At 55.1% G+C, this 22,155-nt stretch overlaps 1 protein-coding gene across 10 annotated transcripts in view; it reads right to left on the reverse strand.

Moving 5' to 3' along the window:
* Nucleotides 1–22,155, reverse strand: part of SH3PXD2A (SH3 and PX domains 2A) — a 242,916-nt gene that overhangs the window by 89,595 nt on the left and 131,166 nt on the right. The window lies entirely within an intron of this gene.

Here is a 22,155-nt window from a genome sequence, read left to right on the forward strand (position 1 = left end):
CTTTCCTTTCAACTGGGACTCCTTGAGGCCTCCCACTTCCCCTCCCCCACAATCCCAGGGTATAAACAGTTCGGCTCCTGGCCCTGCCTCTGGGATGCCCAGTGAGGTTCTGGAAGCAGACAGAGCCCAGTTCAGCCCTCCACTACTTGCTAGCTGGGTGGTCATCTTGAGCCTCTGTTTCTCTATCTGTAGAATGAGGGTAATAATAGTTCCAACTCCTTAAGATTTAGGGAAGATGAAAAGTACAGCGTGCATAAAAGACGAGCATAGTGCCCGGCACAGAAAATGCCACATAAATTGTCTTTGCTATTAGTCTTTCATACCTGCAACCGACCCAGGCTGCTACCCAAATGGCCAAGGCCTGCTTAAACGTACATCTGCAAGAGCCCTTCAGAAGCAAAAGGAAGGGGCTTCTTGTTAAGGACCTCACCATGATGATGGCAGCACGGTACCAGGTAGGGGCGACTCCAGCCTCGTTTTCAGAGGCTGGGGCTTTTACAGACACAAAACAAGCACTGCTCTCTGCCTACCACGGTCCACCCACGAAAAGCCCGTTTCTACACACTGAACATTTGAACAGAGCTCATCTGGCAACAACAATCATATTTTCAGGGAGACATTGGCCCCTAGGGATTGGCATGCCTAGACTCACTGATGGGATGCCTTTAACCTCCCAGAGTGGCCTAGTCTCTAAGCCCCAAACCATAAGATGTAAAGGTCCTGCATTTTCATGCCAATGGCACCCAGGTAGGTCACTTTTTTTTTTTCTTCCTTTGTTTCCACTTTCAGTTCTCTTGGTGAGATGCTGCACTCCTTCCGTGGACCTGCTAGTGAGAGCGCTGGGCTGGAGACAGTCAAGACCAAGAGGCTGGACGCAGGAAAGGCGGTTAACAACGCCTGCCTGCTGGACACCTATGTTTGCGCAAGCTTCTCCACCCTCTACCCTCCCTTGAAAATTCCCGGCAGGCATTTGACCTTTAGTGCTCTCAAACAGGCCGAGGTGGTGGTAATCCATTTTACGAAGGAAAAGACTGAGGTCCTGAGGGCTTAAGTGGTTTGCCCAGTGCCCTGAAGCTCAAGTGACATTCTGATGCCGTGCCCCCCCTCACCCCCCTCACCCCCCACTGATGCCCACCAGGGAACGGGCTGCAAGAATCGGATGCACAAGTGGCGGGGGCAGGCTCTCGCGGGGGAATCCTGCCAGTCAGGGATCCCGGAGTGAGAGGCAAAGCCAGGAAGCGCCGCTGAGGCAAGGGAGAGAATAGGAGAAAATGCCAGTGTGGTCGGGCCAGCTCTGTGGAAGGATGCTGAGTCCCTGCCAGGCAGAACTCTGCGTGCTGCAGGGGCCGTACCCTCCGCCGCCTGCCACCCCCTCTCCCTCCCACTCTCCATTAGAGAGTGCCCTGGCAGAGAAGGACACGCACGCCCGAACCTCCAGCCTGATGTTCTCACCCTCCTGTCTGCTGGCTGACATTGGCTGCTCGGCCCAGGATGCCCAACTGCAGGGCCTGCTGCCGCAGGGAAGTGCTTGAGAGGCCTGCTGGCTTGCCAGAGGGCTGGCCGTGGGTGACCTTGAGAGCCCAGTGGTCTCAGGGCACACGGGTTGGACCTAGAACACGGAGGCTGGAGTGAGGGTATGCAGCTGTGACCAGGGGAGTGACATGGAGCCCTTGAGATATGTAACAACGATCTTTTGACTGCCGTTATCCACCAGTAAGCACATTTTCAGCTCCTGCACAGGCAGGAGAAACCTGACATTGTGAGACCTTCCAAGAAGCACAGGCGTGGTTCTACTTCAAGTGCAGAGAAAAGGGAGATCTGGGCAGAACATCTAAGACAGGCTTCCAGGAGCAGTGAACTTTGAGCTGAGCCTTGAAGGCCTGGGGAGTATTTGGATCCATGGAGAGGGTAGAGAGTAGAAAGCTGTAGAACCAGGAACAAGCATCTCCAAACAGGAAGGTGATGGAGAGCAGATGGAGGGGTGGGTGAGCAGATGGAGGGGCAGGGAAAGGCTAGGTTGGGGGGTGGGTGTAGGGGTGGGAAGCTGATGTCCCTCTGTGAAATCCAGAAGATTTCAGAGCCAGGGAGGGATGTGATCAGAGTGTGACTAGAGGAAGATTTTTGTTAAGAGATGAGGCAGACGGTGAGGGGGCAGGATGGGAGAGAGCTAGCGACCAGTCTGGCACTGGTCTGGGCCAATGCCCTGGTTCTGGGCCCGGCTCTGCCCCCGTGGACCCGGACAAGCCACTTCAAAGTAATGCTTTTCAAATGACACGTTGCAACCTATTATATTAGTGAGTTCTGAAACCAACTTAGTATGTCCCAATAAGCATTTTAAGAAGACAGACAAGACGATGGAGTCAGTTACAGTGAGGTAATTATTGGAACTTCTGTCTCAGATGTCTACCTACTTACTTGTCTACCTGTACTTGTGATGGGAAATTTGTTACCATGGCAGAAAAAGTTTTAAAGACACTAACAAATGCTCAGGACCTGTTTCCCCATTGCTAACCGAAGGTACTCCAGGCGCCCTCACAGCCTGTTAATTGTCTGTGAAACCAGTGCAGTGGGACAGAGCATATGTCGGTCCAGGAGCCAATCGAGGAGAGTCTGAGTGAAGGGACCTCAGGTCAGCTGAGGTCTGGAGAATGCTGGGGGATTTTCCCACCCCACTTAACCCCTAGCTGGGTTTCTGTTCTGGCTTTTGAGAGCCTTTGCACGGAATGGTCCCGAGGGGCAGCGACCTCTGGGGAAGACAGACAGAAGGGGCATGAATGCTGTTCTTTGCCCCCATTTGTGCCCTGATCTAAACTGTGGCACTGAGGGCCCTTGTGTCCAACAAGAATCCATCCTTTCTCCACATGATCAGTGTTTTCCAGGGTCCTGAGAATGGGCCCCATTGTGGCCGTGTGGACAGTCGAGAGAGGCCGGAATTCCTGCCCTGGGTGAAAAAGCTGAATTCCTGGGGAGGGAAGGGGTCTCGGGCACCCCCCAGGCTGAGTCCCAGAGAGGCCCGTACCAGGGCTATCCCACACCCCAGAAACCTCCCAGGCCTTGTGCTAATCTCCCGAACACCCCAGAGACTCTCTGCCCCTGCTCCGTCCACAGCAGAAAAACAAAGCGCTCGCTGTCTGTCTGTCTCCTCTGAATGGACTCACCATTCTGGGCAAAGGCCCTAGCGTCTTGCCAGCCTGGGGATGGCTCCACTGTATCCAGGCCTCAGAGTACAGGGTTAAAAGTATGGGTGGGGTGGAGCCCGGTTCAGCCATTTGCTGCTTTGTGACACTGGCAAGTTCCGTAACCTTCCTACACCTTCCCGTGTCAAAGGGGGGATACAAGTATCCTACCTTTGTTGTGGGGATGACCCGAGATAATGTGCAGAGCTCTTACACCAGTACCTGGCAAGTGGAGAGGACCCCTGGCCAAGAGCCTGGTTTCACAGCAGGGGCTAGATTGAGTGTGGATGGTGGCCAGGATAAAGGAATTGCTGACTGGCCCATTCACGGGTATGGACTTCATAAGAATCTGGCTCCATTGCCCCAGGAGGGGGGCCAGCTCAGGACCATGAGAACAACAGGCCTGGGTTCCCATTTGTGTGCATCCCAAGAAGTCCCATCCAGGTGTTGACGGACAAGCAGTCTGTGGCGGAGGGGGCAGGGCGGGGATGCAGGCACAAAGCTGGTTTCCTAGAGGGGAAGCCAGGTTGTTCAGCCCTCTGGCCACAAGGTGTGTGAGCCCCCACAGGCTACCAGAGCTCCTGTGCTCTCTGCTGCCTAGCTGCGGGTCTCCCTGGACTTCTGGGGACTTCATGCCAGACCTGGGGAACTGCGGAAGGGGCAGTGAAAAACGCAGTGCTGGGGTTCAATTGCAAAGTTCCTAGAGAGAAGGGCAGAGAGGGTGTTCCACTTGTGCAGACCCTCCCGGTCTCTCGGAGAGCAGTGCTCTGTCGGTCCACCCACCCGTCCATGTCTGAACTTAAGGGTGGCTGAAACCCAGTCTTGTGTCTGAGCAGAAGGGTGGTGAGAAACACAGTTCTGCCCTCACAGAGTATACCGTCTGGTTGGAGTGACAAGACCAACACCCAGGAAAAGAGAACATACAGTCACTTTGTGATGAAATGTCCCAAAGCCTAGTCCAAAGGATTTGTTGTATAGGAATTCCTGAGGAAGGGGAGGTCAGAGTGGTCCGGGGCAGCTGGGAATGGCTGTCTAGAAGAGGGGGCTCTGGAGCTACCCTGGAAAGATGAATATTTAAAAAGAACAGAGGCAGGAAGGAAGTTTGGGGTGGAAGGGACGATGTGCCTTAAAAAGGCAGGGGCAGGGGGCACCTGGGTGGCTCAGTCGGTTAAGCGGCCGACTTCGGCTCAGGTCATGATCTCACGGTCCGTGAGTTCGAGCCCCGCGTCGGGCTCTGTGTTGACGGCTCAGAGCCTGGAGCCTGTTTCAGATTCTGTGTCTCCCTCTCTCTGACCCTCCCCTGTTCATGCTCTGTCTCTCCCTGTCTCAAAAATAAATAAAAATGTTAAAAAAAAATTTTTTAGGAAAAAAAAAGGCAGGGGCAGGAATGGATATGGGATCGTGCATGGGTGCATGTGTCTGTGTGCTGGGAGTGGAGGGTGAGAAGACCCCTGGGAGGCTATCTGCTTTTTGCGGTGGGGGGGGGGGGGCAGGGAGGGCGGTGGGCAGGACATCCAGCTGGGGCTGGACTCAAATGAAGGCAAATGGCTTAGATTTTAGAAGAAACTTGTTGGGAGAAACCCAGGGATGACACTTGTAATGGAAGATTTTCCCCACGAGGTGGCAGCACTAGCTCTGTGGCTGAGAATCCAGTTTCCATGCGGCTCTGCTCTTCCCTGTTCAGGTGCTGGGATGGCTACTTGTTTCAGGGCAGACAGAGGACCGCTTTGCTCCCCAGGCTACAGTAGCCCCTTCTGCAGGAGTGTGCCTAATCTGTGGGTGTGCCACACACTGGGGCCCCACTGCTGAGCAGAACTCTGGTTTGCTCCTTGGCGGTAATGATGCACGCTCTCCAGCCCTAGCCTAATTTTGAGCTGGGTTAAGGACTCTGCTTCTTACAGATGCCCAGGAGCCTGTCCAAGGCCCAGCTGTGCCTGTTCCTGCCTCAGCCTCCATGGGAAAGAATGCTCTAAGCAAGGCCCCAAGCTTCTCCTAGGCACGCAGCTCACCTGCACCACTGGGGAGGGCCTGGGCTCTTGGGACCCATTTGGTGGCCTCTTACAGCGAGAGAACCCTGCATCTCCCAGACTTTCTCAAACTCCATCCACATCACAAATGCACAAGCACTGAGCACCCAGACAGGCCAGGCCCCCCCTTGACATCTACTTGATGTTGTCTCCAAGGCAGGTGCTTTGGGCCCATTTTACAGATGAGGCTCAGACAAGTTAAGTAACCTGCCTGGAGCCACACAGCTAGCAGTGGGGAAGCAAGGCTGAGAACTCAGGATTATTTGTGCTTCTAGCCTCTTCATGCACAGCCCTCCCCACCCCCCCCACCCCCCGCCCTCTCCGGTGTTTCACAACTTTCCAGCCCAGAAAGCCCATTCTGATTTTGACTCCAAATGGCACTGAATGTCCCAATTTTGTCCCCAACACCTAGAGGTGCCCCCACCTTGAGCTGTCCAATAGAGTTCTGTGATCAGTGATGGAAATGGCCTCTATCTACACTGTGCAATCTGGCGGCCACAGCCATTAGGTCTGTCGAACACTTGGGATGTGGCTAGTATGACCCATCTATTTAATTAAAATTTTAATTTAAATGGCCACAGTGTATTACCTGATACATTGGACAGTGTGGCCTGGCTCAATGCACCGAATGTGGCTCTGGCAGGAAGGTTTGTTTTGGCTCATGTGGGGGGATGTATATGTGTGCAGCTGCCTGGATTCAAATCCCAGCTCTGCCAGATTCTCTTGAGTGTCTCTGTCTTTACTTCCACTCTGTAAAATGAAGAGGCCAACAGGACCCACCTAACTGGACGGCTGGACGATAAAACAAGTTAACGCCTATGAAGAACTCCGTGCACAGTAGCCTCGGTAAAGGTGAGAGAATGCCTGAGCCTTCAGCCCATCCTGCTGTCCCTACACCCTAGTCACAGAGCCCTGCACAGGCCCAGTGGTTGGGGGTGGGGGAGGGGAGGGGCTGCTGGAGAAGGAGCTTGGTAAGGACGTGGGGAGACTGGCCTGGCTGGCCCTAGTGGGGTGGGCCAAGGCTGGAGGTGCCTGTTTAGAAACAAGAAACCCAGGTTCAGAGGGGTGAAGCCACTTTGCCAAGACCCCGTGGCTGCTGGGTGGCAGAGCTGAGTGGTCTGAGACCCCTCACCACGTGCATGACTGTTACACTTCCTTTTCCCCGGGAATCCCAGGCTGCCAGGCCGCCCAGGCCCCTTGGCCTCACTGCTGCACCAAGTGGTGGTGCTCCACGAAGGGGCGGGCGGCTGCCACACACTGAGCAGCAGGCACTGGGGACGCAGGACAGAAGCGCTCTGTGCCCAGGAGACCTGGGATGCTCCAGGCCAGCCTGGGCCCAGGGCAGGCTGGGGGCTTCCCGAGGGCACTTCCTAAACTACTGCCTCCCTGGGCAGCATGTGAGAGAGAGGGTCTACCCAGGAGTCTCAAAAGACATCAAACCGAGCCGTCCAGTGGCCGTGGGGGGGTGGGGGTGGGGTGGGGTGGGGAGTGGTCACAAGACTTGGGTTTCAGGCTCAGTATCTGAACCAGCAGCATGATCTGGGGGATGGCAGCTCTCTCTGTGCCATGGTTTCCTTGACTGAAAAAGTCAAGGCATTGGACTGGGCTGTTCCTTTTTTTTTTTTTTTTTTTAATGTTTGTTTATTTTTGAAAGATAGAGACAGAGTGTGAGCAGAGGAGGGACACACACACACACACACACACACACACACACACACACACACACACAGAATCTGAAGCAGACTCCTGGCTCTGAGCTGTCAGCACAGGGCCTGACATGGGACTTGAATCCACACACTGTGAGATCATGACCTGAGCCAAAGTCAGACGCTTAACTGCCTCAGCCACCCAGGCACCCCTGAACTGGGCTGTTCTTAACTTCTGCAAAGAGACCTCCAGCTCCAGGCCACAGACAGGCCGCAGGAGGGGCAAGCCCGGAGGCCTGGATGCCAGCTTCCTTCCCCAGCTTTCCTTCCAGTATTGAACCTCCTCTCTCCTCTGAGTCAGCCCAGCTCCAACCAGTGAATTCACTGCTCTCCAGAACACCCATTACAGGTTCCAGTGGGCCAGCCCTGGGCCACCGCCTTCATCCTTTGCTGGATAATAGCCTGAGCCTCTGCTGCCGGAAGTCCTCTGTGGTCCTAGAGCAGGCATAAGTCCTGGGTTACCCCAAAGCATGGTGGGAAATGGGGCGAATGAGGGAGGGGGCTGGTCAGGCCTTGGTAGGAGTCACCACTGAAGAGCCCTCCCACCCTGAGTGAGTCCTTCTTTCCCAAAGATGAGTGTGTGTGTAGCGGGCTTGGGGGGGAGTGGATGGGATACTGCTATTATTGCCATTATTATTATTATACTATAATTGATAAGAATAGTACTTTTTCAAGCATTACCCTATACCAGGTACGAAACTAAGCCCTTGATGCATAACAGCTCATTTTATCCTCAGAACATTCCTATGTGTAGGTTCTCTTATTTTCTCCATGTTACAGAAGAGAACTAGAGGACCAGAGAGGGCATGTAACCTGCCCAAAGTCACACAGCCAGTGACCCCAAGCTGTCTTAGGTAGTGCTCAAATCATTTGCCACCTTGTGGCTGATAAGGACACCTGTAAAATCCAGATGAGCTAAATTAGGAGTAGGCGGGAAAGAGAAAGGTAAGGTGAAGGCAAAGCCTCAGGGCCAGAAATACCAAAATGACACCATCGACTTGTGGACACTTCCTTGGGAAGGTCACAACTTCAGCTCTGGTATGAGCACAGCCTTGAGGAAGAGGAAACTTGGCTGCGACACGTGGTGCTGTGTCCCCGATCACCCGCTCAGAGAGGCACAGTGGCTCCTGACTGTAGCGGCCTGTGCAGAGAGCCCCGGGCTGCTTCCTGGAGGCTGTGCCGCTAAGTGAGCGGGCCCATGGCCAGGTGTGCGGCCCGAGAACAGCCTGGCCTCACGCACGGGCAGGTTTTACAGTCTCCAGAGGGGCTGTTTCTCTCAGCAGAGTGGCCATGAATTCTGGGAGCAGTGACAAGGCCTCGTGGCTGTCCTGGGCTCTGCCTCCCTCTGACTTTCTCTCCTTCCCGTCCCCACCTCCCAGCCTAATGCCACTTCTGACACCCCCAGAACCTGGTGTGGCACCCTCTTTTCCTCTGCAGCTCTCGCATTACTATGATGTCTTTCCTGTTTCCTCCCCTCCACTCTGAGCCCGGGACGGGGGCCACATCTCCCCAGGCCTCACACAGGGCGAGGCACAGCAGGTGTTTGCCGAACCAATGCACGAACGTCCTGACTGCTGGCCACCAGGCTCAGGGCTGCTTCCGAGGGGCTGGCGAGAGCTGCAGCATTATCCTGAGCTGTCCTCCTGGGGCCCTCTATCCCCTCCCGTAAAGCCCGGAGGAAGTGCTGCTTCCTTTAGAGGGTCTTCCTTCATGATGACGGGTGGGTCAGCGTGTGTGCATGTTAGTTTGTATAAAATGCCAATGTCTTGAACAGTCTCCATGTGGGGAGTTCACCCTGATGACTCAGTGCGTTTTTCCTCAGTTTGTGAGGATGGCCTCGGAGTCCTGTGCTCCATCCCATGGCTGTGACATCACCCAGGGTTGCCATGGAAACTACTGGGCCCTCACAGTGAGAATGCACGCTCTTCCTGACACCCTGCATTATGCTGCAGGACGCATTATTGCCTCAGATGAGTCTCTCCCTTGCCTAGCTGAACCGCAGTGCCTTACTGCCTCCTTTGCCTGTCTCTCTGAGGGCCCGAGTCTGAGAACAAGGGCAGATGTATTGCTCAGGGAGTGCTAGCTATTTAAGGCGCTAGCTCAGTAGCGAGCTGAGATCTGAACCCAGTGCTGGCTGACTCCTAAGCCAGCGCCTGGAACTGTCAGGATCTTGATCTTTGCATCCTTCCTGTCGGCCTTCCCACCTTTCTGCTCCAAAGCCTCTGAGCTTGTACTCAGAGGCCTCCATCAGCCCAGGCCTTCTCCCTCCCCATCTGTCTGAGGCACCCCCAGGTGGAGGTCAGGCTCCCCATCCTTCCCTGCACAACCCCCCCCACCCCCCGCAAGGGTCTCACTCCCTCTCCAAGCTCCCCCTGCACTCTTGGCCCGAGCATCTCCATTGGGCTTGCTTGACCACCTCGCACTCACTGACAGTCAGGGCGCACCTGACAGCCTGCCCTCTTGGACCAGAGGGCGCTGCCCCCCCCCCCCCCCATGCAGGCCTTCCTGAGAGCTCGGGCCGGCGCAACCTCAGTCCAGTGTCCACATTCTTGTTGCAGAAACTCAGGGCCTCAGCCCCGGACCCACCCCAGGGCTGCTCCTCTGTCAGTCAGCAGGCATATGCTGAGCACCCATTACATGCCAGGCCCTGGGGTCTCAGCATTGAATAAAACAGACTCATCCCCTGCCTCAGGGGAGGGCAGTAGACAATTAAATAAAACAAACTGGTAAACTGGGTTAAAAGCTCTGAAGAAGGAGCACCTGGGTGATCAGTAGGTTAAGCATCCGACTCTTGGTTTCAGTTCATGTCATGATCTCGTGGTTTGTGAGTTTGAGCCCCATGTCGGGCTCTGCACTAACAGTGTAGGGCCTGCGTGGGATTCTTTCTCCCTTTCTCTCTGCCCCTCCCCCATCTCGAAATAAATAAACTTGAAAAAAAAAAGCTGTGAGGGAAAAGGAAAGGTTGCTGAGATGGAGAGAAAGGGAGCTCTGAGGAGGTGAGGATTCTAGGGGACTCTGAGGAGCAGATGGAATGAGGGGGGCGGGGGGCTAGGGCCTTAAGTATGGGGATGGGGAGGGAACCAGGCCTGCCCAGGCCCAGGCCACCGGGAACCTTCTTGGAAGTCATCCTAAGCACAGTGGAAAGCCACGTCAGCGCTAGCTTACACAGGCTCTCTGGAAAGCCCCCTCTGGCTGCTCTTTGGAGGTGGACTGGAAGGGGCGAGGCAGAAGCAGGAGAGCTGGAAGGAAGAAACCACAGTGGGTGCATAAAAGCCCAGCACCCCTGCCCTTGGGTAGGACCACCAGTTCTTGGTCAGCTCCCAGAGCTCCTGTGGGATGAAGCCCCAGTGGCCCATGGGCATCTGGTTGATCATGAACTACTTTTGGCTGCTTTCCCTCCCCTGCCTTACTTCACTCCTTCACTGGTGTCTCCTGGTGTCACCTCCCAAATAAACTGCGTGGGCTCAAATCATCCCCAGATCTGCTTCTGTAGGATCCTAAACTGAGACACCTGCCTTTCCCCGTCTCTGGTATAAAGTTTCCCCCTACTTGCCTCCCAAGATCCTCACAGCCTGCTGGAACTAGCACATGACCAACACATAGTGGGGTCTTTACCCAGAGATATGACTGGTGTCCTCTGTCCTCTGGCTCTCAAGGTGGCTGCCTGTGGCACTGCAGGTCTCTGTGAGGCTCTGACCAGTAGGTGCCCTCTCCTGCATGGGATGGGGGCCAGAGCACTCCCTGCTATTAACCTTGACTTCTCTGGCTTGGCAGGCATACCTTTCTGTAGTCAGGAGTCTGCTCCTGCATAATTATATCAGGCCCAACCACGGCCCAGCCCCTCCTCCCTGTCCATCAGGCTGGCTTTGATCTGAGTCTCCATAAAGGTTCAGCTCAGGCCTCCAGGTGCCCTTCTATGCACCAGCATTCAGAATGCTCTGGAAATCAGCTGGGAAAGTTTCTGAGAGCCAGAAGGAACACGTCAAAAAACGTGGTATGAATCCAGTTTCTCTGGGTGACCTTAGGGAAATCAACACCCCACCCCCCAGCAGAACCCGTCAGTGCAATGTGAGGGCGGAGCCGGGGCTGGAGGATGTCTGGGCAATGTTGAGCTCTGAAGGCTGGGACCGGGTGAGAGGGGGCAGCCCTCCCCTCCTGCCTCTCAATGAGATGCAGCCAGGGCGGTAGGGGCTGCTTTGATGGCCCCAGAAACTGCCAACTCACGTAGCTGTAAGCTGAGCGGTGAGTGCTCTGTGGGCACTGGTTCTCCAGGCCTCTGGCTTCCCCTTCAGCACATATCAGCCCCTCAACAAAGGCAATGGCAATAATAGGTCCCATTTATTATGAGCATGCGCCATGTAACATGCTAAACACTTAGTGAGCTTTACTGAGGGTAAGAGGCAGGTCCCCCACTGGACTACCCGGATTCTGGCCATCTCTGCCACTTACCGGCTTTGCAAGTTGCATGACCTTGCTTTGCCTTAGTGGGTTTAACTGTAAATTGGAGAAAATAACTGTACCCGTCTCATGGATAGGCACAAAAATTAAATGAGCTAAAACGTGTCAATTGCTTTCTGCCAAACACCTGGGCTGCCTAGTACTCGCCCTGGCAGGAAGGTGGGCATCTTGTAGTTAGCCCCTAGGTCTGTTGCCTGTGCCCACTGGCCTTCCGACATGCCCTGGGGAAAGTAAGCACTGCAGTCACGGTGTAGCTGACCTGCAGGGCCAGACTGTGTGTGTACTTCCTGGGGATGGGAATAAAGTGCAAGGTGGGCACCCTCACTCCTCCACCCTCGGCCCCTACTCAATGGCCAGCCCACCCGCTTGCTGCGCCGAGAAGATGAAGTAGGCCTTGCCCGCTTGCCCGTGGGCTATGGGACAATTTGTGCAAGGGCCAAAGCAGTTGGAAGTACCAGAAGGTCTAGAAATCAGAGCAGCGCATGATTGAGGAAAGAAGTCAGTCTCCAGACTGGAGAAGACAGAAAGGATGCTAACGGGTCTCCTAAGCCTTAGAGTTTGGGAAGAAATAAAAACCTCCCTCTGGGATCTTTCTAGGGCTCTGCAAAAGCTCTAAAACTGGACTGTGGTGATGGCTGCACCACTCTGTAAATTTACTAATAATTGCTGGATTCATTGTACACTTAAAAAGAATTTTGCTTTATGTAAATTATAGTTCAGTAGGGCTGTTTGAAAATAAAATCTCCTGCCTAGCCTCAGGTAGTGAGCACCTCAGGCTGTGTGTCCTGGGGGTGGGGCAAGGGGAAGGGGGTTCACATTAATTCAGGGTTCCTCCTGTAACAAATGGGCCACCTGTTACAGAGGGGGTAAGAGGCTGAAGGCTTGGTCTGGTGCTAGGGTCGCAGCTAGACCCAAGACCAAAGTCAGGTATCAGTCTGGACAGTACCTGGCTTCCCTTTCAGAAGACATAGTGAGTGGGTCTGGTTCTGGAAGCAACTCAGAGGTCTGATCCCACAGCAGGAAGGCCCTCCTGGGAACCCTTGAGCTAGGGGAGGGGTCTCAGTGAAGGCACCCTGAACTGGCCCAGGGGCTCCTGAGCCTTGCACCTTCTCAAAGATATGGGCTGACAAGAAGCCTGGATTCCCCTTAAAGAGTTCCCAGATATGGAAAGTGCCCCTCAGCTGTTCCTTCAACTGCTCCCATCTGTGACCACAGCAACCAGGGGGTCCTGATTCAACTATTCAGCCCTATGGTCAGATAAAGTGTCCCATCTTGCAGTTTGGAGCTAGTCACCCTGGCCATGGCCCCTGTGCTTGTGCTTCTCCATCATACACCCCCTGTGATGCAGATCTGAATTTGGAAGGGTTTGAATCCAGCCTCCGACAATTACTAGCCGAGAGGTAACTTAACCAATATGAGCCTAAGCTTCCTCATCTGCAAAAAGGAAGCATGAGTCTCACAGGACTATACTGGTGGTTAAATAAGACAGGTCATGCTGAAGGGTCTGGCAGTTTTGGGCAGTATCCACCGAGTTTACAGACCTCTGCCATGATGCTGGCAACTGTAATGCCCAATGTTGCCACAAGGTGGAGCCAGATACACACAGATCCCGTGAACTAAGACACCCAAAGTCAAGTGGTGCCTGAACCCCAATCTACAGGGCTTGTGAAAGGGAAGGGTCACATGACCTGTAGAATGCTTGTCTCTTCCACATCTGACTGTGTCTGTGACTTTCATTGCCACGGCCACTAGCCGCCACTCCAGATCCAGGTGGCTACAAGCTTGGACTATTGTAATAGCCAGCTGGTCCTGGTAAGATCACGGAATGTCAGAGCCAGAAGGGACCCCAGAGAACCAAATTTTCCCCCTCACCTGATGCTGAAGTGTAGAACGGGTTCATGACTGTTCAAGGTCACTCACTGGACCAGGCCCAACTCCTCTGGCCCAGCTCTGGTCAACACTGTCAGTCTCCAGGAAGACGATTCCTCTCAATTCCTTACAACTGCCCCAGTCTCAGGGAATCTCTCTGACCTGACCGCCCTGGTCTCTCACTGCCTTTCAGTGGCTGGCTCCTGCCTCACTCTCTGCTTGAATGCCACCTCTCCAGAGAGCCTTCCTTCCCTGACCACCTCACAGGAATAGCCCACGGGTGTGGATGGCCCAGCACCCATACAATCACTTGTTTCATTTCTGCCATCTCCACTGGATTGGCAGCTGTTATGAGCCCCGTTTTACAGGTGAAGAAACTGAGGTCTTGGTGTTTAATTTCCAGGCCACAGAGCAGGTCGGGGAGGAGCCAGGGTGCTAGCCAGAGCCTGGGCTCCTCCGTATCACACTCTGCTGCCTCCCACAGCAGCGAGCCAGGCCCCGTCCGTGCTGTCTCCCCCTCGGACCACGACCTCTCCACAGGGAGGGCCGAGCTGTGTCCATTTCCATGGCCCCGCACCTCATACTACAAAGATGATCAAAAACACTTGAATGATAAATGCCTCCTGCCTGTTGCCAACAGAGGAAGCCTTAGTCTAGGAGGCCAAAGACCTGGGTTTGAGGGTCAGCTCTGCCACGGACTCCCTGTGGAAGGGTAGCTAACCAGCAGACTGGTTACAATGGAAGGGTAATAATTACAAGGAGGGGGAACCGAGACACCCTTGAACATGACATAACTGCAAAGCAGGACTCCAGGGCTCTGTGGGGGGGCTCATCCTGTGGCCTTGGGAGCAAGGGAATGGGCCCTCGGGGGCCTTAGGCATACCAGGACCGTCCTTCTGGGGCTGAGGTTTCAGGGAAACACACACACCCCTGCACCCCTCTATCTTCCCTATCCCACCACCTCTTTTCCGTTCCTTCTTGAGCTTGAGAGCTGAAACCCTGTGCCAGACCTAAACACAGAGTAACCTTCTCTCCCTAGACGTGGCCCGCACAGGCCTTTGCTCTGAGCTGGGCAGTGTGGGTTGGCCTCCCTCCTCCTCCCACCCAGCACGACAGCCAGGCCCTCGGCAATCCTCGTTCCCCAGAGCTGACGCCCCTTTCAAGTGGGTTGGAACCAGCGTCCTGTGGGCACCTTTCTGCCACCTGCCTAGGTTAAAGGGGGCCATGGCAGGGGGTGGACAGAGTCTGTTTGCAGGAAGTTCTCTGCGTTCCCGCCCCCAGTTGCCAGTGGACCCACAGTCCCTATGTCCAGCTGGCCCTGTTGCTGGTCAGTATAAAGAAGCTATTTGTGCAGCTGCCAGCGACAGAGGAGCTGGAGGGACAGCGTGGGCCACGTCCCTGGCCAGATAGGTGCTGGCAGGGCCTGATGGCAAGGGCCTAACTGGGACCGCAAGGCACAGGGCAGGTGGGTGGGCTTTCCACTCTGATCCCCAGGCCGCCATTCCCCTGGGAAAGGCCAGCAACACGGACGCCTTGGAGTTCCCGATAGCCAGCGAGTGGCCGGGGCAGCTGCCCCCCACCATCGGCACTGACCCTGGCGAGAACTCCCAGAGCTGACCATTTCCATTCCTGGAGCCTTTTCTGAGTGGCCACTCTGCACCCAGGCCTGGGCTTGTGGAAGAAAGGGAAGAACAGGAAGTCCCCAGGAATGAGCTGTATTGGGTCAGGCGCTCTCGGGGCACTTGCACGCATTAGCGCCCTGGAACCTCCCCACCGCCACGTGGGTACTGTTGGCCACTTTCACAGGCTTAAAGATGTGACGTGACTCATTCAAGGCCAAACGAGAGCTGGGTGTTCTGATGGTTTGTCTCTGGATTTCATTTAACTCCATTCAAAATTTTGATCTAGTGGCAACCTTGAGCCTTAAGGCCATCAGCCCATGAGTTCCTGGCACATAGTAGGTGCTCAGTGGGTATATGCTGAGGAGGGAAAGCACAGCAGGGACTCTCTCTCCAGTGCTCCTCCCTGTGCCTCCCAGGGAAGAGGAAGAGAGAGGGTGAGCACCTACTGTGTGCTCTACACACATCTCATTTCATTCTCAGCTCCTGGCCAGGTAGGTGTGAAGAGAAGGCTCTGCCATCAACCTGAGGTCACCCTGCCATCAGCAAGGGAGCCTGGATTCTAACTCAAGACATCAGGAGTCAGACACAAGGAAAGCAGTGATACTACCTCCCGAGCAGGCCTGACCTGGGGTTCAACCAGGACCAAGAATGGCAGGGGGAGGGGAACCCTGGAGGAGCCTCCCCAAATTCTCAGGGGCATCCTGTCTGCACCACCCCCACACTCTCTGTCTTCTTCCTGGCTCCCTGAGGCAGGGCTGGCTAAGTCCCTTCTGTCCCCCTGGACTGTTTTCTCCAGGGGAGGGCAGCCACCATGGCCTCTGTCCCTTCCAAAATAGAAATGGGAAGGGAGGCCAGGAGACTCTACAGAGGAGTGCCTTTTCTTGGGTCTGCTCTCCTGCCCACCCCAGCCCCAAAGCATCTGCCTGCCTCTGCCCTGTCCTCCATTCCTGGAACCCTTGCTCAGCGCCCTCTGGGTCAGCTCGCACTCCAGACCCAATCTCTGTACTCTGCCTGGGTCAGACCTCCTCGTGGGACAGCCTCCCTTTCTCACTGGTCTGCCGGGCTGTCCCATGACAGGTGGCAGCCATGCAGGGGTGGACTCCCAGGCCAGATGGAGGTTGATGCTCTGGGCAGGCTGGGGCAGGGACAGTTCTGACCTGATCTGGCCATGGGCCCATCGGCCTCTTACCCCAGGTCCCTCTGAACATTGGGCCATTGTTCCAGGCCACAACAGAGGATAGCTCTGTGGCCCTGGGGCTGAAGAACAAAAACCTGTTTAGCAAGGCTCTGCTCCTCCCATGCAAGTTCAAGAATTTGACCAGGATCCTGGCTGGTTTCATGGGAAGAAATGAGCTAAAGGGACAGGTCTGGGCCTAGAGCTGAGAGGGGGCAGTGGGGAGCGGGAGACCCTCAGCCTGCTTTGCGGGCCCATCCCGTGTCCCGGGTGCTGCTATGTAGGAGGGGAGCCCTGCTGACCACATGCTGCGGGCTGGCAGCAGATGGACGAGTAGGAAACCCAGCAACCCAGTCTGGCCTCTGTTTCCCCCGCTGTGACACGGGGGAGCCACCCTGTGCCATGAGGTATGTTCACCCTGCCCGTGGGCTCGGGTGGAGAGCAGAGGGCCAACCACAGCTGGGCGGCACGAGGAGGTTGCATCACTGTCCTGTGGCCGTGAGTGACAGACCAGCTTCCCGCTGCTGTGCCCTCCCTACGTGGGTGATAGTGACAGCAAGCTCTGACTGACTGTGTGCCAGCCTGTCCAGGCGCTTTGTGAGCAAAGGCATTGCCCTCCCAGCAACCCTTGGGGCTAGGCACCATTGTGATACCCACTTGACAGACAAGGAAACTGAGGCACAGAGAAGCAACAGGCAGAGCTGGCCTCTGAACCCAGACCAGTAATTCCAGAGGGGTCAAGAGCGCTCTTCACTCGCTTCTGTGACAGTGGGCAGTTCTATTTATAATTTTGTTAAAGGGCCTCAACTTTGTTTTGGCTCAATTAGCATTTACCAGGTGCCAGGCTGTGCAGATGGGAGGCCCCCGTGGTAGGAGAGACCCATGAACATACTCCTGTGGTATGGTCAGTGCCACTCCCGTGGCAGCCACATGCGAGCTACAGGTAGGGCTTTCTGGAAAGCATGAAGGCTGAGTAGGACTCAGTCCTGTGGTGGGGGTGGGGTGGGGCAGGAAATGTTCCCAGTGGCGGGGGCGTGGGTTCAGAGGCTGGTGACACCTGGCTGCTCTCTGGTGACGGGAACCTAAGAATGAGGGTGGGCCAGGTGGCTGGAGAGATGGAAAGGCAGGTCACGGGCCTCTGCAGGGGCCTCACGGGGCTGGACCTCTTCCTGCCGCTAGACCCTTTCCAACAGGCATGCGCTTCAACCCAGGGGTCTGCGGACAGGCCTCGCAGAGGTCCCTTTGAGAACCTTTGGGTTCACTCTTTCAACTGGATAAAAATTTAAACTTGTAAAAAGAGACATTTGTTGGGTCATGTGGTTGCCTTGGCCTGAGTCCCGCCAAGCCATCTAGGCCTGCCTTAGCTGCCCTTTGCCATCGCTGACACCACATGGGAATCAGAGCACGGGGACCCCACTGCTTGGGGGCCTCCTGTGCCTGTGGAAGCCAGGCCAGGCGACACCTGGCCCCCCAGCCCAGCAGGGCGTCAGTCCTCACACAGCAGGGCTGTGAAGAGCATGTGTGGCTCCAGGCCTGCCCGGGCAGGCCACATGCACAGCCAGGGGTCACCTCAGGCACTGCAGCGGTGCCAGGCACAGCTTCCAGGAGGCCAGGCTCCACTGGTTGTCAGAGTTAAGGCTCAGGACCACCCGGAATTGGAATTTGTCCTGCATTGAATGCCCTTGAGCTCCAGGGGTGTGTCTTTCTCTGCCTCCTTTAGTATTTGGTGACTAAAGCTGTCCCTACCCCAAGCCGGCCACACAGCTCTAGAATCCACAGAGAAGAGCCTAAGAAACATCATCACTAGCTTCTCTCGCCCATTCCTGCCCACTCCTACCCTGGGGCCATGGGCTGGGGGGAGATATGCTCAGCTCCTTCCACTGGTGGGGCGGGGGTGACAGGACGGTGCCTCCCATTCCCAGGCACACCTGTTTGAGGCCTGCCTCCCCTGCCTCTCAGCTATGTGGCCTGGGACATGCCATGTACAGCTAGGGCCTTTGTTTCCGTATCTGCTAAATAGGGATAATAGTACTGACTTCAGGGGTGGCCTGAGATTTAAATGAGACAATATGCAGAGTACAGACCAATCAGTGACCAATCAGGCTAACGTCTTCCTTTTCCTTTTGGCCCCACCATCAAGACACACATGCATACACATGTCTATGTGCACATGTACACACACACACACACACACACACACACACACACACACACGTGCGCGCGCGTGTGTGTGTGTGTGTACGTTCCTATTCAACTGCTGGCTTTCCAAGAACACATCATCCTTGGAAAGAAAATAATTGTTCAAGGGGCCAAGGCCCGTCTCCACCTGCCCTGGCTGGGCAGGGACCAGGAGGGGGCGCTGCTGAGGAGGTGGCAAACCTTAGGAGCCATGAGCTGAGTGATGGGTTAGGGCCATGGTTAAACGTGTCAGCCTGGAGCCAGCCTGCCTGGGGTTTGAATCCTGGCCCTGCTGCTTGCCAGCTGGGTGACCCTCGGTAAGCTACTTCACCTCTCTGGGCCTTGATCTCTGTAAAATCACGTCGCAGTCGATCTCCCGTGTAAGACTACATAATGAAGTCTGGATGATGGGTCTTGCCTTTGGCAGGTGTTTTCTGAGCACCTGCTCTGGGCGCTGGGGATGCGGCATGAAGAGAACAGGTACAAGTTCCGAGTCTCCCAGAACTGACATCCCCGTGAGAGGGAGCGACCATAACTGCAGTGAGGGAACAGAATGTGGAGCAGAGGAGCAGCATGGTCTGATGCATCACTCCTTCTGCGATGTTGAATAGGGACCATCGAGAGCAAGGACAGAAGCAGGGAGGCTGGGCACGAGGCAGAATCCGTGTGAGGAACGGCGACAGTGCGGTTCCGGGTGGCAGCAGGAAGACGGGGAGATGTAGTCAGAGTCTGGAAACACTCCTAAGGCAGTGCCCGCCTGATGTGCTACGTGGATGGAGGGGTGTGACGGGAAGAGATGACTCTAGAATAACGCTGGGGTTTGGGGCCGACAAGGCAGTAGTGCATGTCAGTGTTCACAGGAGGAGGAAGGACAAGAGCTGCCCTCCTGGAGTGGCCGCATGAAGACCTGACACCGCTTTGGCCACTCTGTGTCGGGCTCACCTAAAGTGTCTAGAGGGAACATCCTTTCTGTGCGGGGCTGGTGGTCTAGCAGTTTGGAGAAGGACCCTTCTCTCGCCCAGAGAAGCCAGTGAGCGGCTGGGGATCAGAGCCCAGGGGCTCAGGCCTCTGCTCCACCTCCCCCATCAAGGCTGGGTTGCCGCAGCCTTGCCTTTCCAGCAAGATGGAAAAGGGACACAGTCGCCCCACTCCAGGCCCTGTGAACGCTCGAGGGCCCCTGCGGCAGCACACTTGAAAGAGGCAGGGGGTTATCTGCAAAATTCCAATTAAATCCACAGGCTTTGATAATTTGATAAGCCACTCTACAGTCGCCCCTGAGTCAAAATACACTGTTACTTGATCCTGTGTTTATGTTTCAGGACGGAGGGGGAGGTGGACTGCGGTCTGGGAAGGTGCAGGCAGCTCTCAGAGAGGGGGGTGCAGGCACTTGGCTGATAAATCGTCAGCCTGTCAGGCCAGGGTCACCTATAGGTCTGGGCTCTTATGGTGAGCACAGAGTAGACTGGAACACGAGTCTCTTGGCAGGTCCTGGAGGCCGAGCGGGACCGGGGAGGAGAAGCCCTTCAGAACTGTCTGTCCATAGTTGACCCTGCTTCCTGAGCCTCAGGTCTGTCTCACATGGGACGGCTTCCAGGCCATCTCTTGCCAGACCAGCTGTGAACCAGCCCAGGTGACTAGCACCACCTGGAAAAAGAGGCCGATAACCCCACTGCCATAGTGACTCAGAGGCAAATGCTTTATGACCCCTTCCTGCAAAAGCCAGGCTGTGATCTGTAGGGTGGAGTGTGCACTGAACCACATTCCATTCTGTTCTACAACCTTCCATGGATAAAACTGTTGAATACTTCCTACGAGCCAATAGCACTGACCAGGTTATCTTCCTACACTTGGTATCCCTCTAAGCCCTCTTCACCGTCCCGTGAATTCTACGTCGTGCTTTGGAGATGGGAAAACAGAAATACCGAGAGGTCGAGCAAATGGCCAGAGATCATAGAACCCTGAGTAGCAGGCTCTGACCCCAGAGCCTGGCTCTGCAAAGCCGTGCCCACTGCCCCCCCAATGCACAACTGTCTCCCCAAGCCCAGTTTCCTTGAGGGCTTTCTGGAGATGGGCACTATTGCCATGGAGAGGTGAAACAGGACCAATTTATTTAGCTGACTGGCAGAGAATGGGCTTAGGAGTACGAACGAAAGGCAGGCTCAGTGATTTTGTGGTGATGCAACTGCTACTTCACCCACCAGCAACGATCCCTCTGCCCTCCTGTGGGCACACAATCACATGTGTCTCCAATGACAACCACCTAGGGAGGGGCATCTCTTCTCTCCCCATGGAAGGACAGAGAACAGAAAAGGAAGGAGAGACTCTGTGAGACCATCACAGCAGGGGAGCAGCAGGGCCAGATAGACCAGGGACACTGCTGGCGCCTCAGGAGACTTCCTGTCCTGGGAGAGTGAGGAGGGCTGGGGCAGGAGCACAGAGAGGGGAGGACAGAGAGGAGCACTGAGAGGCGTCAGGACCATGGTCCCCCTGACCCCTTCTAAACCAAGGAGGCAGGTGGGAAGGGTGGAAAGAGTACAGGCCTCTGTTTGAACCAGAAAAACCTGGGTTCAAGTTCAGGCTCCTGCTGTGAGTCTGTTTCCTTATCTGTAATGTGGGGATGAGAATATATAAACCCTTATGAGCCTGACATATGGTAGGTATGGTGAGAGCGATGCTTCTCCCTCTGGTGAAAACACACATTTCTGTCTCATTTTGTCATTTACAAAGCTCTTGCCCAGCCCTCATGTCATCCGAATTTTACTGATGAGAAAAATGGGGCTCGGGGAAGCCATATGAGTGAGCTGCCTTGCAGTTGTGTGGCTAGGAAGCAGCAGAGTTGGGGTGTGAACTCAACACTGTACATCCTATTCCCTTTGGCTCTCAACCAGTCTACCCTGTGAACAAGTCACCGATGAGTTTCTGATGGATTGTAGCATTTGCTTGTTTCTTAAGCCCACGGCAGCCATCAGGAAGGTGGCTTTTGTTGGGCCAAGGCTCTGGGCTGGGTGGCTTTTTTGCCCCCAAAAGGGCCTAGGCCATTTTAGGCTCTTCGTCTTATAGTATGACTGAAAAGAGAAGGGCCCCTTTAGGCAAGACTGCCATGTGTGGGTGTGCAGGCTGTGCACTTTACAACCTCCATGGGTGCCACTCACAGAAAATGCAGTAAGTGGTGCCCCTGGAGCCATGTGACACACACCCTTGTCTTCAGGCTTCCCCTCCCCATCACCAGATGGCCTCCTGCCTCTTCCCACCTGTCCCAGATCATTCCTCCATACCTTTCTTTCCTTTCCCTCTGTTGTACCCACCCCATCTGCCTCTCTGCCACTCATCCTGGTACTTTAAGATTTTAGGGGAAAAAAGCTATTGAACGAAGGGATCTCTCAGCACCCCCTTTGGTCCTCTCCCCACCCTCTCCCCTGGCCAATATTTTCCCTGCTTGCCCTCTTCTGCTCATCTGCTCCTGGGTGGAAACCAGATTTCTCTCTCTACTGAGAACCTACTCTGGTGAGGATCTGTTCTGAGCAAGAGAGCGTGGCCGTCACAATGGAGTCTGGTCATGTATGTGAGAAGCTAGCATCACTGGGTGGGTCATCTTAAACACTAGACCCAGAGCAACCTGATTCCAGAGAGAAGAGAGGGAGATCTGCTTGGTTCCCCATTCCTCTCTAAATATGGAAATACCAGCCAGCACTGGACCACTAGGAATCCAAGAGTTGGGTTCAAGCCTCCTGCCAGTCACATCCGCAACCAGCTGTGTGACTTTGGGAAAATCACCTAACCTCACTGGGCCTCAGTTTCCTTCTCTGTAAACATGACTACTAATGTCTATCACAAACTAGCCCAAGAGTTATTCAGCGGGTGAGTTTTCAGCCTGGGCAGCACATGCCTCCCCCCGCCCCCTCTGAAGGCCTACATTTCATTTGGGAGCTTGGGAGCATCAATAAT

This window comes from Panthera pardus, unplaced genomic scaffold (assembly GCF_024362965.1).
Source record: "Panthera pardus isolate Hobbes unplaced genomic scaffold, ASM2436296v1 HiC_scaffold_22, whole genome shotgun sequence".
Classification (NCBI taxonomy): Eukaryota; Metazoa; Chordata; class Mammalia; order Carnivora; family Felidae; genus Panthera; species Panthera pardus.